The 19,626-nt window shown below is 40.8% G+C and overlaps 1 pseudogene; it reads right to left on the bottom strand.

Annotated features, from left to right (window-relative positions):
- Window positions 1–249: 249 nt before the first annotated feature.
- LOC143682732 (protein BTG1 pseudogene) lies at window positions 250–843 on the bottom strand (annotated as a pseudogene).
- Between the last annotated feature and the right edge of the window lie 18,783 nt (window positions 844–19,626).

Raw genomic sequence — 19,626 nt, 5'->3', positions numbered from 1 at the left:
GACGTCACCCCTAGCAAATAAAGTGATTATTTACTTGGACTCACAGGCTCCTAACTCATTGAAAGGTACTGTCCAAACTATGGCACTGTCACTTAAACCTTTTTTTTTTTTTTACTTTCCTATCTTGTGCCAGATCTTTACAGTTGTGACATGGTTTAAACTACATATTCCATCCCCAAGAGGAGCCCACCCAAAGCAAAAATCAAATGTATCCATTCATTATAAGATGATCCATCCATGGACTATCTCTTAACCTGATACAGTCATCATATTGTAGTTTTTGGAAGAGCTGTTCTGCCCAAGAGAAGTTCCTCCTTATGGCTGATTCTACTGTCTGCATTTGCACATTGGCACTCTTTTGAGTGCTACCTCCTGCTGGCGAAGCTTCATAAAGCACACAGATGGAGCCATCCTCTTATGGACACTTCGTAAAGGTCAACCCACAGAGTGAGTTCGCTTGGGAGAAGCCCGAACAGCTCCTGACTGCTCAGTCCAATCCTCTGTGCTGTCTGTCCAGTTAGAAGATTCATTTTATGGCTGATGCGAATGCAATGGTAACCTGATCCTTTGTACACAGCGTTTCTGGGAACCAGTGATGTTTATAATGTTCTGCCATGAGCTCCTGCAGGTCTGGCTGAAGGTCTGCAGCTGTCGCTTGCACGTGAGCCCCTTGGTGCAGAGGAACTTGGAGATGAAGGACAGGGCTGTGGCCATCTCGCCTATCATGGTGGGAGTCCAGGTGTAAAAGGGATGCATGGGGCAGCCACCCTAGGCTCCCTCACAGGGCAAATGGCTGAGAGGAAGAGGGGGCACGAGGGACAGATGACTACTTTTTTCCCCTCTTTTATTTTTGGTAAAAAAGTTATCTACAAGATGGGAGGTGACAGGCAAGAGGGAGAGATGAGCAATGGCAACCTGGTCTCATTGCTCTGCACAGGCCTCTGCCTCCAGCTCTTCAGCTTCTGAAGCTCCCAACAGTTGCACATTCAGCTCCAAAGGGCAAAAAAGTGGGTTGTCTTTTCATTGTTGAGTTGTAGGATTTCTTTTTATATTCTGGATATCAAACCCTTATCAGATGTGGTTTCCAAATATTTTCTCCCATTGAGTTGACTGTCTTTCCATCATTTTGATAAAGTCCTCTGAAGCACCCACATAGGGAAGGAGAGCAATGAGTTCACTTGTTGTGTCATCTTAGAGGGACCGTCCATATCTGAACAGCAAAAGAGGTTCTCTGGCGGGGGGGGGGGCTCTTTTTTTTTTAATTGACAAAACAACATACAAACACAAAAATTCTTAACATACAAACATTCCATACATGATGTACAATCAATGGCTCACAATATCATCACATAGTTGCATATTCACTACCATGATCATTTTTTAGAACGATTGCATCACTTCAGAGAAAGAAATAAACAGAAAAAAGAAAAAACTCCCATACCCCTCCCTCTCATTGACCACTAGTATTTCCATCTACCCAATATATTTTAAGCTTTGCTCGCCCATTATCTGTTTATTTTTTACACACACACATATATATTTTTTTGCATGGACAGACACTGGGAATTGAACTCAGGTCTCCAGCATGGCAGGCAGCAATTCTGCCACTAAGCCACCATCGTATCACCCACTTTATACACATTTTTTACTCATCTGTCCATACCCTAAATAAAGGGAACATCAGACACAAGGTTTTCACAATCACACAGTCACATTGTAAGCATTATATCTTCACACAATCACCTTCAAGAAACAAAGCTGCTAGAGCACAGTTTACATTCCCTTTAGCCTCTCAAATACAATGTAAACTGAAAAGGGATATCTATATAATGTGCAAGAATACCCTCCAGGATAATCTCTTAACTATGTTTGAAATCTCTGAGCCACTGACACTTTATTGTTTCTCATTTCTCTCTTCCCCCTTTTGGTCAAGAAGAGTTTCTCAATCCCTTAATGCTGGGTCCAAGCTAATCCTGGGATTTCTGTCTCATTGTTACCAGGGTGATTCACACCTCTGGGAGTCATGTCCCATGTAGGAGGGGAGGGCAGTGGCTTGCCATGTTGGCTTAGAGACAGAGGCCACATCTGAGCAACAAAAGAGGTTCTCTGGGGGTGACTCTTAGGCCTAATCCTAAGTAGGCTTACCTTATCCTTTGCAGGAATAAGTTTCTTTGCAGACTGCCAAGATCGGAGGCTCAGCCTATTGATTTGGTTGTCCCCACTGCTTGAAAGAGTATCAGAAATTCTCCAAATGGAGAATTTGAATCTTTCCCCCTTGCTCCCCATTACCCTAAGGGGACCCTGCAAATACTTCTTTATTCACTGTTCAAATCAGTCTTGGATTTATTGGGGCATCACACTAACCTGGAGAAATCAATAAAGTCTCATACCCTATCCAAGATTCCATGCACTTGTGGTGTTCTACTAAACCGACCATACAAGTTAAATTAGGAAATGCACTATCCAAAATATAAATTTTGCACCAAATAAACATCTCTCCCTTTGGTCTTATACAAAAGTTGAAGTTGTAAAATAAGGACGGTATCATCCTTTACCCTGTATTTTGATTTACCTTAGTCCTATCCAGATTGGCTTCATTCACATCTCTTCTTGAAATCTGATCCCTTTTTCAACTTTTTAAACAATTCCTGTATGAGGTACTGCTGAATTTCATAGCTTTGGAGCTCTAATTCTGAGTCTCAGGTGCATCTATCTCTGCACATATTCTCTGCACTTATTTCTCTCTATTCATTTTTAAACAGTTTTATTCACACATCATACAATCCAACCTAAGGGTAAAGACATGACTTCACCACCATGATCTATCTGAAGACATTACCTTTTCTTCCACAAAGAATCCATGCCCTTTTCCCAGGTCCCCACTGTTGACATTGAGTTTTGTCATAATGCCTTTGTTACATTCAGTGGAAGCATACTACAATGTTACTGTTGACAATGTAAAGACAAAAATCATGCACATTAGACAAAAGGAGTTTCCACCAATACTTCCTGGATAACTCCATCTCTAATCCTGGCTTTCTCTGAAATGTATGCCTGGTTTCATGTTTAGTTAAATCCTCATGTGAGGTTAAATCCTATTCTCTGGGGTCTCCCTTTCTGGAAGCCTAGAATTTTCCAGAGAATTGATTTCTGGTTTCTTTGTATCCCAGAGTTCAGTTTGAAACTTCTCTCTTTCCTGTTGCATTTCACTATAAGCTTCAAGGAAGAACCAGGCTGCACTTTCTGCATTTAATTTGGAAATCTCTTCTGCTAAATATCCAACTGCTTGGGTTTTAAACTCTGCTTCCAAGCAAAAGCCAGTAGTCATTTTGCCAGATATCTGCCATTTTAAATCAAGCATCCCCTTCCTTCCAGTGTGCAATAACACATGCTTCATTTCTGTATAGAACCTGGTCAGAGGGATCTTTAGAGTCCACATTCCTACCAATAACCTCTTCAAATCATTCTAGGCCTTCTCTATTGAGCTCCTCACAACTCTTCCAGAATCTTCCCCTTAGTTATTTAAAAAGCCATCCCAACATGTTTGGCATTTGCAAACTGAAGCAGTATCCCACTTCTCTAGTGCCAAAATCTGTTCTAGTTTGCAAGCTGCCAGAATACACTATACCAGAAACAGAACAGCTTTTAAAAAGGAATTTATTAAGTTGCAAGTTCACAGTTCTAAGGCTATGCAAATGTCTAAATTAAGACAAAGCTATGAAAATGTCCAAATTAAGGCACCAAGAAGAGGTTACTATCACTCAAAAAAGGCCAATAAAGTTTAGGGTTTCTCTGACAGCTGGAAGGGCATGTGGTGAAGTCTGCTTGCTTTCTCTCCTGGCTTCTTCTTTCATGAAGCTTCTCCCCCGGGTGTTTTCCTTCTTCATCTCCAAAGGTCTCTGGCTGATTGGCTCGAAAGCTTTTTCCAAAATAGTTCCTTTTTTGGAAAGGACTCCAGTAAGTAGCCCTACCTTGAATGGGTGGAAACGCATCTCCATAGAAATCATCTAATCAAAAATTACCACCCACGATTGGATGGTCATACCTCCATGTAAACAATAAAAAAGATTCCATCCAGCAATATTGAATGATGATTAAAGGACATGGCTTTTCTGGTGTACACAACAGGTTCAAACCAGCACAGGGCAGGTCTCTTGTTGATGAACTCCCTTAGTTTCTGTGTATCCATGAACATTTTAAACTTCTCCCTTATTTTTTTTTGTGTTCTTGTTTTATTTATTTTAATACAGTTTTATTGAGAACTATCACATACCACATAATCACCCAAAGTGTACAATCAGTGGTTTACAGTATCATCACAAATCTGTGCATTCATCACCATAATATACTTTTGATAATTTTCATTACTCCCCCCCAATAAAAATAAATAGGAAGATGCAGAACATCCCATACCTCTTATCCCACCATTATTTATTTATTTATTGTCTTTATTTTTTTACTCATCTGTCCAAACACTGGATAAAAGGAGTGTGAGTCACAAGGTTTTCATAATCACATGGTCATAGCATAAAAGCTATATAGTTAGACAATCATCTTCAAGAATCAAGGATGTTGGATTACAGTTCAACAGTTTCAAGTATTTCCTTCTAGCTATTCTAATACACTAAAACTTAAAAGGGCTATCTACATAATGCATAAGAATAACCTCCAGAATGATCTCTTGACTCTATTCAAAATCTCTCAGCCTCTGAAACTTACTTTTGTTTAATTTCTCTTCCCCACTTTTGGTCATGAAGCCTTTCTGAATCCCACAATGCCAGGTTCGGGCTCATCCCTAGGAGTCATGTCCCACATTGCCAGGGAGATTTATAATCCTGGGAGTCATGTCCCATGCAGAGGGGAGGGCAATGAGTTTACCTACCAAGTTGGCTTAGAGAGAGAGGCCACATCTGAGCAACAAAAGAGGTTCCCTCAGGGTGACTTTTAAACATAAGCATAAGTAGGAGTAAGTTTCATAAGGGCAAGCCCCAAGATCGAGGGTTTGATCTATTAAAATGGTACTTCCCAATGCTTGCAAAAATGTCAAGAAATCTCCAGGCAAAGAATTTTAATGTTTCTACATTTTTCCCTGAGTCCCTCAAGGGGACTTTGTAAATACTTTTATCTTTTCTGCCCAGATTACTTTGGGACATATCTGGGCATCCCTTCACCTGTAAAAAACCAACAGTTTCTTACTCTCTAGTCAAGGCACCATGTAATCAGGGTGTTTGAATAAACTGACCAAACCAATTAAGTTGGACAGTGTGCTACAGAAAATATAAATTTTGCACCAAATATACATCTCTTCCTTTGGTCTCACAGAGAAGTTGACCTGTATAACACAGTCAAAATAGTTCTTTACTTTTTAGTCTGATTTTTCTTAGCCCTAGCAAGATCTGTTTCATTCATATCTCTTATTGGAGTCTGATTTCTTTTTTCAATTTTTTCTTTAATTGTTGCTGTATGAGGTAATCCTGACTTTCAGAGCTGCAGAACTTTAGCTCTGAGTCTCAGGTTGTCACACAGAGAACCAAAGTTTCAGCGAAATACTGAGTTATACACAAAGAGCTCAGCAACTCAGAATTTAGAAATAACCATTACAACTCAAGAATAGATGTGATTGCTGTAAGAGCTTACAATCTAGGAACTTTTACAATAAGCTTTGCACTGATAACCTATGCTTTTGAGTTCAATTCTCAGAGTTTGCACATTATAGTTAATCCATATTAGTGAGGCGTTATATTATTTGCCTTTTCATTTTTGCCTTATTTTACTCAGCATACTGTCCTCAAGGTTCATTCACTTAGCTGCATGCCTCATAACTTCATTCCTTGCAGCCACTCAATAGTCCACTGTATGCACACACTACAGTTTGCCCTTCTGTTCATCAGCTGATGTACCTTTAGGCTCCTCCATCCATTGCATATTGTGAATACTGCCACCATAAATACCCATGTGTAAATGTATATTTGTGTCCTTGCTTTCAGTTCTTCCAAGTATATACCTAATAAAGAAGTCACAGGATCATATGGCAACCCTATGCTGAGTATCCAGTAGAACTACTACACTGCACTTGAGTGGGACTGCTCCCTTATACTTTCCTACCAACAGTGAACAGGTACTTCTGTCTCTCCACATTCTCTCCATCACTTGTACCTTTCTGTTTATTTTTTAAAATAGTTTAATTCACACAGCATGTAATCCATCCAAAGTGAACAATTAGTGGCCCCCAGTATAATCCCATAGTTATGCATTCACCAGAAAAAATCTATGACATTTCAACTTCATCTGCAAATAAGAGAAAAAGAAAAAAATACAGAAAAATAAAATCAAATAAAAAGGAGAAATAACAATACAATCAGAAATTCCATACCCCTCCCAATATATCCCCCTCTTATTGACATTTAGTTTTGGTATATTGTCTTTGTTACACTTAATGGAAGCCTATTAGAATGCTACTGTTAAGTATAGACCTAGTTTGCATTGATTGCATTTTTTTCCATTTACCATCCCATTTTCAACACCTTGCAATGTTGATATTCATTTATTCTCTCTCTCTCATGTAAAAATATTCTTATATTTGCACATTTAATTACCCTCATTGTTCACTCTCAGCACCACTAAGTTATACAGTCCAAGTCTTTATCTTCTATCTTTCCTTCTGATGTTATACGTATTCCTAGCCTTCCTCTTTCAACCATACACTCAGCTTTGTTCAGTGTATATATGATATTGTACTACCATCAGATAGCATTGTGCTGTCAATTTCTGGATCTTAACAATCAATTCTGTATTCTTTCAGTATCAAATGCCAATCTCTACTCTCCTTCTGTCTCCTGATATTCGGTGTTCTCAATTTTAACTCTTACTGTTCACCAATTAATGTTAGTTTATATTAGTGAGACCTTACGGTATTTATCCTTTGTTTCTGGGTGATTTCACTCAACATAATGTCCTCAAGTTTCATCCACATTGTTGCATTCTTCATGACTTTATTCTGTCTTATATCTGCATGATACATCCACTCATCCTTTGATTGACATCTTGGGCTGTTTCCAACTCTTGGCAATCTTGTGAATAATGCTGCTATAAACATTGGTGAGCAAATAAATGTCTGCTCATGTCCCTGTCTTCTGTTCCTTTGATTAAATACCTAGTAACGAAATGGCTGGATCACATGGCAAGTTGATACTTAGCTACCTGAGGACCCACCATATTGCCTTTAAGACTGGTTGCACCATTCTACATTCCTACCAACAGTCAATAAGTGCCTCTTTTCCCAAACTCTCTCCAGTACTTGTAGTATTCTATTTTTTAGACAATGGACATTCTAGTAGTTGTGAGATGATATCTTATTGTGGCTTGGATTGTAATAGCCAATGAAATCCGGCATCTTTTCATATGTTTTTGAGCCGTTTATACATCTTCTTCAGAAAAACCACAACCCTTTCTCTAACCCAAACCCTAACCCTAACACTGACACTGATGCTAGCCTGAACATCACTGGTTTCAGAAACTGAAAAGTGGACCTGGTCCACACTTGACCACACTCATTTTTAGGTTAAAACGGCATTGTCCAACATAGCTCACCTTATTCTTGCTGAAAAAGTCTGCGAACGGGTTTGGAGTACTGAGTGACATTCTGGCTCCATTCATTTGGATACATGTCTAGTGTGAAAACCAGCATTTTCACAGAAAACTCAACAATTATTATGCAAATCCCTTACCTAATGCTGTTTTGAAAGCTAAGGGGCTTATTGGATCCCTTCGTTTCCATGCACTTTTTGGACTGAAAGTACTTTTGGCAGAGAACACTATCCTTAACCTAACCTAAACCGAACACTAGCACTCCCCATAAAGGTACAACGACTGCAAAAACGACGACTGACAGAAACCTATGCCAAGCTTCTCCCCAATCTAAATCACACCCTAAGCAGAATCCAAATCCTAACCCTAGCCTTAGCCGAACTCTAACCCACAACCAACCACCAATGCTTGCCGAACCTTCACCCTGAACCTAACCCTGAGTCTCACACGAACATGAACATGAACATGATCTGTCTCAAAAACCGAGCAATATTAATATCGGCACACATTTCCAAGCATTTTTCATGGAAAATACCACCGCAAACTAACGCTACCCAGTAAAATAGGAGACCAGTTTGTACATATGTTTTGAGAGCTCATTGACTTACCAGCTCCATTCACTTTCAAGCAGTTTTGTTGGAGAAAAATGGCATTTCTGTGGGGCACTTCCCTACAGCAATGGAAACCATGACCTAAATATGTTCGGAAAAGTTAGAATCATCCTGGTTCTATTCACTGGTATAAGATTTTTTACCAAAAACTGCAATATTTCAGGGAACCCTCACTTTTACTTCATTTAAATGTGACACTAACACTGTCATAAACACAAACAGAAACCAAAACACCGAAGAACCCATGCCAGAACAAATTCCAACCTCTAAACCCGGTCCGAAAAGTGACCCGATGCCTGACTTCAACCCAAACCCTTACACTAACTCTAAGCCTAAACCTAAACCTAACACTAGACCCAACCCTACCTCCAACCCAAACCTGAAACCTAACCCAACTCCATCATCAACCCTAAATCCAACCTGCAAATTTATAGCAACCCTACACCCAACAACACTGCTAAACTTAACCCTAACACCAACCCTAACCCTAACCCTAACCCTTACCCTATTCCTAACCCTAGAAGCAAACCTACCACCAACCCTAGGCCAAATCCTAACCGCAAACCCCACACCAACCCTAAACACAACCCTCAAATTTACTCCAAACCTACACCAAACCACAGCACTAAACTTAACCCTAATCCCAACCCTAGCCCTAACCCAAACCCTAACCCTAACCCTAACCAAAACCCCAGCCCTACCACCAAACCTCGCCCTACACCTGACCCCAACCCCAACGCTAACCCTAAGCACAACCTTTGACTTTTTACAAACCCAGCGCCAAACCTCAGTCCTAAACTTAACCCTAACACCAACACTAATCCTAACCCTAACCCTAAACCTAGATCCAACCCTACCACCTACCCTAGCCCAAACCCTAACCTGAAACTCAAAACCAACCCTAAGCACAACTCTCAGCTTTATACCGACCCGGAAGCCAAACACAGCCCGAAACATAACCCTGACTGCAACCCTTTCCCCTTTTTCTAACCCTGACACTGACGCTAGCCTTAACATCATTGGTTTCAGAAACTGAAATATGGACCTGGTCCACACGTGACCACACTCATTTTTAGGTTAAAATGGCATTGTCCAACATAGCTCACCTTAGTCTTGCTGAAAAAGTCTATGTACGGGTTTGGAGAACTGAGTGACATTCTGGCTCCATTCATTTGGATACATGTCTAGTGTGAAAACCAGCATTTTCACAGAAAACTCAGCAATTATTATGAAAATCCCTTATCTAATGCTGTTTTGAAAGCTAAGGGGCTTATGGGATCCATTCACTTCCATGCACTTTTTGACTGAACGTACTTTCTTCAGAGAAGACTATCCTTAACCTAACGTAAACCAAACACTAGCACTCCCTGTAAAGGTGCAATGACCACAAAAACGACCACAGACACAAACCTACGCCAAGCTTCTCACCAATCTTAATCACACCCTGAGCAGAATCCAAATCCTAACCCTAGCCTAAGACGAACTCTAACCCACAGCCAACCACCAACGCTTGCCGAACCTTCACCCTGAAACTAACCCTGAGACTCACACGAACATGAACATGATCGGTCTCAAAAACCGAACAATATTAATATCGGCACACATTTCCAGGAATTTTTCATGGAAAACACCACTGCAAACTAATGCTAACCAGTAAAACAGGAGACCCGTTTAGACACGTGTTTTGAGAGCTCATTGACTTACTAGCTCCATTCACTTTCAAGCAGTTTTCTCGGAGAAAAACGGCATTTCTGCAGAGCACTCCCATACAGCAATGGAAACCATGACCTAAACATGTTTGGAAAACTTAGAATCATCCTGGTTCCATTCACTGGAGTAGGATTTTTTACCAAAACTGCAATATTAAAGGGAACCCTCACTTTCACTTAATTTGAATGTACTACTAACGCCTCCACAAACACAAACAGAAACTGAAACACCAGAGAACCCATACGAGCACAAAGCCGAACCTTCAAACCCGGTCTGAAAATCGACCGGATGCCTGACTTCAACCCAAACCCTCACGCTAACTCTAACCCTAAACCTAACCTTTACCCTAGACCCAACCCTACCTCCAACCCGAACCTGAAAGCTAACCCAACCCCATCACCAACCCAAAACACACCATCAAATTTGTAGCAACCCTACACCCAACCCACTCTTAAACTTAAACCGGACACCAACCCTAACCTTAAGCCTAACCCTTACCATAACCCTAACCCTAACCCTGAGCCTACAACCAACCCTGGGCCAATCCCTAACCACAAACCGCACACCAACCCTAAACCCAACCCTCAAATTTATTCCAAACCTACACCAAACTGCAGCCCTACCCTGCAGGGCTTAACCCAAATCCCAACCCTAACCCTAACACTAACCCTAACACCAACCCTAATCTTAGACCCAGCTCTACAACCCACACTTGTCCGACACCTGACCCCAACCCCAATGCAACCCTAAACACAACCCTTGAATTTTTACCAATCCAGCACCAAATGGCAGCCCTAAACTTAACTCTAACACCAACACTAAGCCTAACCCTAACCCTAACCCTGACACTGATGCTAGCCTTAACATCTTTGGTTTCAGAAACTGAAAAATGGACCTGGTACACAAGTGACCACACTCATTTTTAGGTTAAAATGGCATTGTCCAACATAGCTCACCTTAGTCTTGCTGAAAAAGTCTGTGAACAGGTTTGGAGAACCGAGTGACATTCTGGATCCATTCATTTGGGTATATGTCTAGTGTGAAAACCAGCATTTTCACAGAAAACTCAACAATTGCTATGCAAATCCCTTACCTAATGCTGTTTTGAAAGCTAAGGGGCCTTTTGGATCCATTCCCTTCCATGCACTTTTTGGACTGAAAGTACTTTCTTCAGAGAATACTATCCTTAACCTAACTTAATCCAAACACTAGCATTCCCTGTAAAGGTACAACGACTGCAAAAACGATAACCGACACAAACCTACGCCAAGCTTCTCACCAATCTTAATCACACCCTGAACAGAATCCAAATCCTAACCCTAGCCTAAGCCGAACTCTAACCCACAACCAACTACCAATGCTTGCTGGTATTGCACCTAACCCTGAGCCTCACACGAACATGAACATAATCTCTCTCAAAAACCGAGCAATATTAATATCAGCACACATTTCCCAACATTTTTCATGGAAAACACCACTGCAAACTGATGCTACCAAGTAAAATAGGAGACCTGTTTGGACATGTGTTTTGAGAGCTCATTGACTTAACGTTTTGTTGGAGAAAACGGCATTTCTGCGGAGCAGGCCCCTACAGCAATGGCACCCATGACCTAAAAATGTTTGGAAAACTGAGAATCATCCTGGTTCCATTCACTGATGCAAGATTTTTTACCAAAACTGCAATATTTCGGGGAACCCTCACTTTCCTTAATTTAAATGTGACACTAACGCCTCCACAAACATAAACAGAAATCAAAACATTGAAGAACACATACCAGCACAAATCCCAACCTCCAAACTGAGTCTGAAAATCGACCCAAGGCCTGACTTCAACCCAAATCCTAACACTAACTCTAACCTTAAACCTAACCCTAACCCTAGACCCAACCCTGCCTCCAACCAGAACCTGAAACTTAACCCCAACCCCATCACCAACCCTAAACCCAACCCTCAAATTTATAGCATCCCTATACCCAACCACACCCATAAACTTAAACCTCACACAAACCATAACCCTAACCCTAACCCTTATCATAAGCCTAACCCTACCCCCAACCCTACCACCAACCCTAGGCCAAACCCTAACCACAAACTCCACACCAATCCAAAACCCAACCCCCAAATTTACTCCAAACCTACACCAAATTGCAGCCCTAAACTTAACCCTAATCTCAACCCTAACCATAACCCTAACACTAACCCCAACCCTAGACCTAGCCCAGCCCTATTATCCACCCTCGCCCGACACCTGACATAAAAATGCCAACCCTAAACACAACCCTGGACTTTTTACCAATCCAGCACCAAACCGCACCCCTAAACTTACCCTAACACAAACACTAAGTCTAACCCTAACCCTAACCCGAACCCTAAACATAGACCCAACCCTACCACAAATGCTAGCCCGAACCCTAACCCCAAACCCAAAGTCAACCCTATGTACAACCCTCAGCTTTATACCGACCCGGCAACCAAATGCAGCCCAAAGCATAACCCTTAACCCAACCCTTTCTCTAACCCTGACCCTAACCCTAACCCTGACATTGACGCTAGTCTTAACATCCTTGTTTTCAGAAACTGAAAAATGGACCTGGTCCGCACTCATTCACACTCATATTTTAGGTTAAAATGGCATTATCCAACATAGCTCAGCTTATTCTTGCTGAAAAAAGTCTGTGAACTGGTTTGGAGAATTGAGTGACGTGCTGGCTCCATTCATTTGGATACATGTCTAGCGTGAAAACCAGCATTTTCACAGAAAACTCAACAATTGATATGAAAATCCCTTACCTAATGCTGTTTTGAAAGCTAAGGGGCTTACTGGATCCATTCGCTTCTATGTACTTTTTGGACTGAATGTAGATTCTTCAGAGAATTCTATCCTTAACCTAACCTACACCGAACACTAGCACTCCCGGTAAAGGTAAAACGACCGTAAAAACGACGACTGACAAAAACCTACGCCAAGCTTCTTGCCAATCTTAATCACACCCTGAGCAGGATCCAAATCCTACCCCTAGCCTAAGCTGAACTCTAACCCACAACCACCACCAATGCTTGCCGAACTTTCAACCTGAACCTAACCCTGAGCGTCACACGAACATGAACATGATCTGTCTCAAAAACCGAGCAATATTAATACCGGCACATATTTCCAAGCATTTTTCATGGAAAACACCACTGCAAACTAATGCTACCCAGTAAAATTGGAGACCTGTTTGGACATGTGTTTTGAGAGCTCATTGACTTACCAGCTCCATTCACTTACAAGCAGCTTTGTAGGAGAAAAACAGCATTTCTGCAGAGCACTCCCCTACAGCAATGGAAACCCTGACCTAAACATGTTTGGAAAACTTAGAATCATTCTGGTTCCATTCATTGGCATGAGATTTTTTACCAAAACTGCAATATTTTTGGGAGCCCTCACTTTCACTTAATTTAAATTTGACACTAACGCCTCCACAAACACAAACAAAAACCGAAACAATGAAGAACCCATACCAGCACAAATACCAACCTCCAAACCCTGTCCAAAAATCGACCCGAGGCATGACTTCAACCTAAACTTTCACACTAACTCTAACCCTAAACCTAACCCTAACCCTAGATCCAACCCTACCTCCAACCCAAACTTGAAACCTATCCACAAAACCCTTCACCAACCCTAAACCCAGCACTCAAATTTATAAAACTCTACCTCTAGCCACACCCACAAACTTAAACCTAACACCAACCCTAACCCTAATCCTAACCCTTACAATACCCCTAACCATAGCAAAAAATCCCACACCAACCCTAAACCCAACCCTCAAATTTTCTCCAAACCTACACCAACCCAAAGCCCAAAACTTAACCCTAATTCCAACCATAACTTTAAACCTAACCCTAACCCCAACCCTAACCCTAGCTCCAGCCCTACCACCCACCATTGCCCGACACCTGAACCCAACCCAATGCCAACCCTAAACACAACCCTCGAGTTTTTACCAATCCAGCACCAAACCGCAGCCCTAAACTTAACCCTGACACCAACACTAAGACTAACCCTAACCCTAACCCGAACCCTAAACCTAGACCAAACCCTACCACAAACCTTAGCCCAAACCCTAACCATAAACCCAAAGCCAACCCTAGCACAACCCTCAGCTTTATACTGACATGGCAGCCAAACGCAGCCTGAAACATAAGCCTAAATCCAACCCTTTCTCTAAACCTAACCCTAAGCCTAACCCAAAACCTAGCCCCAGCCCTACCACCCACCCTTGCCTGACACCTGACCCCAACCCCAAAGCCAACTCTAAACACAACCTTCAAATTTATAACATCCCTACACACAACCACACCCATAAACTTAAACCTAACACCAACACTAACCTTAAACCTAACCTTCACCATAAGCCTAACCATAGCCCCAACCCTACCACAAACCCTAGGCCAAATCCTAACTGCAAGCCCCACACCAACTCTTAACCCATCCATCAAATTTACTCCAAACTTACACCAAACCACAGCCCTAAACTTAAACCTAATCTCAACCCTAACCATAACCCTAACCCTAACCCCAACCCTAGCCTTAGCCTAGCCCTACAACACACCCTCATCCGACACCTGACCCCAAACCAATGCCAACCCTAAACACAACCCTAGACTTTTTACTAATCCAGCACCAAACCACAGCCCTTAAATTACACTAACACCAACACTAAGCCTAACCCTAACCCTAACCCTCACCCTAAACCTAGACCCAACCCTACCACGAACCCTAGGCCAAACCCTAACCCCAAACCCAAAGCCAATCCTAAGCACAACCCTCAGCTTTATACTGACCCGGCAACAAAACACAGCCCAAAATGTAACCCTAACCCCTACCCTTTCTCTAACCCTAACCCTAACCCTAACCCTGACACTGAGGTTAGCCTTAACATTATTGGTTTCAGTGATTGTCCACACGCGACCACACTCATTTTTAGGTTAAAATGGCATTGTCCAACATAGCTCACCTTATTCTTGCTGAAAAAGCCTGGGAACTGGTTTGGAGAACCGAGTGACTTTCTAGCTTCATTCATTTGGATACATGTCTAGCGTGATAACCAGCATTTCACAGAAAAGTCAACAATTGCTATGCAAATCCCTTTCCTAATGCTGTTTTGAACCTAAGGGGCTTATTGGATCCATTTGCTTCCATGCACTTGTTGGAATGAAAGTAGTTTCTTCAGATAACACTATGCTTAACCTAACTTAAACCGAACACTAGCACTCCCCGTAAAGGTACAACAACCGCAAAAACAATGACCGACACAAACCTCTGCCAAGTCTCTTACCAATCTTAATCACATCCTGAGCAGAATCCAAATCCTAACCCTAGCCTAAGCCGAACTCTAACCCACAACAAACCACCGCTTTGTTTTTTGTTTTCGCTTTGAAGCCGACGCTTGCCGACCTTCACCCTGAACCTAGTCCTGAGCCTCACATGAGCATCAACATGATCTGTCTCAAAAGCCAAGCAATATTAATATTGGCCCACATTTCCAAGCATTTTTCATGGAAAACTTCACTGCAAACTATTGCTATCTATTAAAACAGGAGACCCGTGTGGACATGTGTTTTGAGAGCTCATTGACTTACCAGCTCCATTCACTTTCAAGCAGTTTGCCAGAAAAAACGGAATCTCTGCAGAGCAATCCCCTACAGAATGGAAACCATGACCTAAACATGTTTGGAAAACTTAGAATCATCCTGGTTCCCTCACTGGCATAAGATTTTTTACCAAAACTGCAATATTTCAGGGAACCCTAACTTTCACTTCATTTAAATGTGAGACTAATGCCTCCACTAACAAAAACAGAAACCGAAATACCGAGGAACCCATACCAGCACAAATCCCAACCTCAAAACCCGGTCCGAAATTGACCTGATGCCTGACCCCTATCACACACGTTATACAAAAATTAACTCATAATGGATGAAAGACCTAAACATTTAAGCTAAGACCATAAAACATTTAGAAGAATTTGGGGATAATATCTTTAAGTTCTTGTGATAGGAGGTGGTTTTCTGCACCTTACACTCAAAGCATGAGCTATGAAACAAGAGCTAGATAAATGGGATCTCCTCAAAATTGAACACTTGTGTGCATCAAAGGACTTTTTAGAAAGGCAGCCTTCACAATAGGAGACAATATTTGGAAACCACATTTCAAATAAGGGTTTAATATTCAGAATATATAAAGAATTTATAAAGAATTCCTACAATTCAACAAGAAAAAGCAATCCAATTTATAATTTTATTTATTAATTTATTTTATTACTTTACTTAATTTTATTATTTTATATATTTATTTATTTATTTTAACAGTGAAAATCTTACTTCCTCCTTTCCAAGTTGGATACTTTTTATTTCTTTTTCTTGCCTAATTGCCCTAGCTAACACTTCCAGCACAATGTTGAATAACTAGTGACAGTGGGTATTCTTGTGTTGCTCCTGATCTTAAAGGCAAAGCTTTAAGTCTTTTCCCATTGAGTATGATGTTAGTTGTGAGTTTTCATAGATTCCCTTTATCATGTTCCCCTCTTCAGTTTTTTTGAAGAATTGGAGCAGGATTGGTATTAATTCTTTCTTTTTTTTCTTCTTTTTTTTGGGGGGGGTAGTGGTAGTGCATGAGACAGGATCTAATTCTTTTTTTGACTGCTTGATAGAATTCACATGTAAAGCCACTGATCCTGGACTTGTCTTTTTCATCAGTTGTTTGATGACTGATTCAATCTTTTTTGTTTCGTGATTGGTTTGTTGAGGTCAACTATTTTTTTCTTGAGTCAATGTTGGTTGTTCATGCTTGTGTTATTCAGGGTTCTCTAGGGAAACAGACCAAAAGGAGAGATCTGTAAATATAAGATTTATTAAGGCATTTCATGCAACCATGGGAATGGAAGAGTCTAAAATCGGTAGGGCAGGCTGTGCGGCTAGAGGCTCCAATGAAGGGTCTGGACGAACTCCACAGGAGAAGCTCACTGGTGGAAGAAGCAGTGAAAGATCCTCTTTTTTTCCCTAAAGCCTTCAACTGATTGGATTATCTTATTGTGGGGGACACATTTAGTTGATCTCAGATGTAATCAGCCATAGATGTAATCAACTGACTGATGGTTTAACCAACCAGCCATGAAATATCCTTGCAGCAACAGTCAGGCCAGTGCTTCCTTGACCAGAGAACTGGGCATAATCTTTTGGCCAAGTTGACACCATAACCTAACCATCACAATGCTTTTCTAAAAAGTTGTCCATTTTGTCTATGCTGTCTAGTTATTAGCATATAATTACTCACAATATACTCATTATCTCCTTTATTTCTGTGGGGTTGGTAGTTATGTTCCCTCTTCCAGTTCTGATTTTATTTATTTGCATTCTCTCTCCTTTTTTTTTGGTCAGTCTAGCTAAGGGGCCATTAATTTTATTGATTTTCTCAAAGAACCAACTTCTAGTTTTGTTGATTCTATTATTTTCAAGTTCTCAATTCATTTATTTATTCTCTAATATTTGTTGTCTCCTTCCTCCTGTTTGCCTTCAGGTTAGTTTTCTGTACTTTAATTTTTCTAGGTGATCAGTACATTGATTAATTTTTGCTCTTATCTTATGGAACTTCCCTTGTTTGTGATGGATCACGTTTCTCTTGCTGCTTTAAGAATTCTGTGTCTTTGACATTTGACAATCTGATTAGTAAGTATTTTGGAGTAGTTCTGTTTGGATCTATTCTGTTTGGGGTATGTTGCACTTCTTGGCTCTGTAATTCTGTTTTTCATAAGAGATGGGAAATGCTAAGTCATAATTTTCTCCACTATTCTTTCAGTCCCCTTTCCCTTCTCTTCTTCTGAGACATCCATAACACATATATTTGTGCACTTCATGTTGTCACTATATTCCCTGGGATCCTGGCCATATTTTTCCATTCTTTTCCCTATTTGTTCTTTTATGTGTAGGACTTCAGATATTCTGCCTTCTAGTTCACTAATTCTTTCTTCTTCTTCAAATCTGCTGTTGTAAGTCTTCACTGTGTTTTTAATCTCTTCTATTTTGTCTTTTATTCATAAGTTCTGTTATTTGTTTTTTCAAATGTTCAAGTTCTTCTTTATTGTCACCCAATGTCTTCTTTATATCCTTTATCTCTTTTGCCATTTCTTCCAACTCATTGATTTGATTTAAAAGATTTTCCTGGACATCTTTAAGTAGATGTTTCAACTCCTGTATCTTGTTAGAGGTATTAGTTTGTTCAGTAACTAACAAATTTGTTGACTGGGTCATATTTTCATTTCTCCTAGTGTAACTCAAACTTTTTTTTGGTTTTTAGGTATCTGATTTCCTTAACTAGTTTATTCTTGAGGTCAATTTCACTCTTTTACCTAGGGTTTTCTTTTTGGGGTTTGTTCTCTACCTGCTATTTAGTGTTCAGTTAAACTTATTCTAGACCTCTAGCATAGCTTTTGTTTAACTGATCAGAATCTTCCATCTCTGTTTTTCTGGTTCTCAGCCTACCTAAACAGAATCTTTTTTTTTTTTTTATAGAGGAGGGGCTCCTCAGTATGATTGAACCCAATCATATTTTCCCAGACCAGACAGGTCTCAGGAGGGCAGTGTAACCAGTATCAAGTTTCCCTAAGGATGAAACCCAGCAGGTTGTCAGACTTTCCTGTGAGGCCTCTAGATTCTATGCTTTTCCAATCTTGTTCAGCAGGTGCCAGTTGTCAGCTCCCCAGTGGCCTAAAGTGGTGTGGTGTCTTTAATTCTCAGCAGACTTTGTCCCTGCTCTATGCATGTTTGAGAAAGAGGCTGAGGAAGAAGGCAAACTTAAGCTTTTTTGTTTTCCAGGCCATGGGCTGTGAATTCTCTGAATGAGGGCTGCTACTTGAGCTGGGCCTCGCCCCTCCATTTAGGGAATTTCCTCTCCCACTTGACTGGTTATTTTGTCTCTTTCTTAACTCTGCCCCAGCCCTGGTCAGTGCTGACAACTGAAAATGACTGAGACTTTCTCTAATGAGCTACTTAGAATAGTTTTCAAAAAAAAAAAAGAACAAAAAAAGTCCCTTTTTCAGTCAGTCCTAGCCACCTCAAGGTGTGACACTCCCACTAGCTGACCACAGATGCAATCAGTGATAGATGAATTTCACATGCTGATGATTTAAGTCCACAGCAACAGAACAACTGGAAACCATCACCTGGCCAATTTGACACCTGAACAAAACTACTACAGGAATGTACCAGAAATGGATTGGCTTTTACAAAGGGGAATTTATTAGGTTACTGATTTACAATTCTAAGGCTGTGAAAATCTCCAAATCGAGGCACCCACAAGAAGATATCTATTCGGAAAGGCAGCATCCAGTTTCCTCTATCACACAATACGGCACATGGCAACTTCTGCTGGTCCTTTGCTCCTGGGTTTCATTGCTTCCAGCTCCTGGTTCCAGTAGGCTCCTCTCTTTAAGCATATGTTGGTCTATTAGCTTCTCCAGGGCAAACTCTGGATATCATTTCTTAGCTTAGCATATCCAAATGTTTATGTCTGTGTTGCCTGTCCAAGCATCTGAACTTTCTCAAAAAGGTCTCCCTCTCATAGGACTCCAGCAAATTAATTAAGACCCACTTTGAATGGGCAGGGCCACATATCCATGGAAACAATCTAATCAAAAGGTCCCACCCTAAATGATAGGTCTACCCCCACAAGATTAGA

This window comes from Tamandua tetradactyla, chromosome 5 (assembly GCF_023851605.1).
Source record: "Tamandua tetradactyla isolate mTamTet1 chromosome 5, mTamTet1.pri, whole genome shotgun sequence".
In the NCBI taxonomy this organism is placed as follows: Eukaryota; Metazoa; Chordata; class Mammalia; order Pilosa; family Myrmecophagidae; genus Tamandua; species Tamandua tetradactyla.
This window is presented reverse-complemented; position numbering and strand designations above follow the sequence as displayed.